The following is a 765-nucleotide window of genomic DNA, read 5'->3' as shown; positions in this document are numbered from 1 at the left end:
GCAAGACGACTGTTAAAGCACAGGCGGGAGGCAACGTCTTCAAGAGCGTGAGGAAACGTGCCGAATGGCATTAGTAGTATCATAGCCAATAAGGCCGCAAGGAAGAGCCGGCAGGTTGATTGATTCTAAGTAAGTCAAGAAACACTGCGTGTCTTCACAACCAATTGAAAGCCGCCGGAACCGTTTTTAAGAAACAAGTCTCGTCGAGCATACAGTCAGGAAGTGAGAGCGAGCAAGGACATGCAACAGGCCATGCGTGCGATGAAAACGATTTGAAAGAGTGAAGCTAAGACTACGACGATGATTTTGACAGTGATGACCGGGACGTTGATGATGTGGAGGAGTGGAGTCGAAGAAGGAGGAGGGGCATAAAGTCTCAAAATTCGCACACGCCGTGTAACCGTGCACTCATTGCTCGAACACCGTCGTGGGAAGAAGATCTGTGTTAATGCGAAGGAGGCGTCGAAGACCCAGGAGGAACGAAGACGAAGAAAAGATGTATAAGGCGGTAATGGGGCACATAGGATCGTTGAGGATGATGTTGGCACAAGAGGGCGTGCACTTGGGGACGTATGACCGCGTGGTGTACGGCTTGTTGCAAAGCATGGAGTACGATGTCATTTGTGCTGAAACTCAGAAGGAACAACGAAGGCACGAGTGGATCTTCATCAGCTGTTGAGCGAATCTTTGGAAGCCTTGGGTGGGGACAAGTACGGTCAAGGGACCTAAGGAGGAGGAGGAAAGCGTAATCGAAGAAACTGCAAA

This window comes from Actinia tenebrosa, unplaced genomic scaffold, assembly GCF_029948245.1.
Source record: "Actinia tenebrosa isolate PJP-AT-01 unplaced genomic scaffold, QUT_ActTen_1.0 PGA_scaffold14__42_contigs__length_11649687, whole genome shotgun sequence".
Taxonomy (NCBI): Eukaryota; Metazoa; Cnidaria; class Anthozoa; order Actiniaria; family Actiniidae; genus Actinia; species Actinia tenebrosa.
This window is presented reverse-complemented; position numbering follows the sequence as displayed.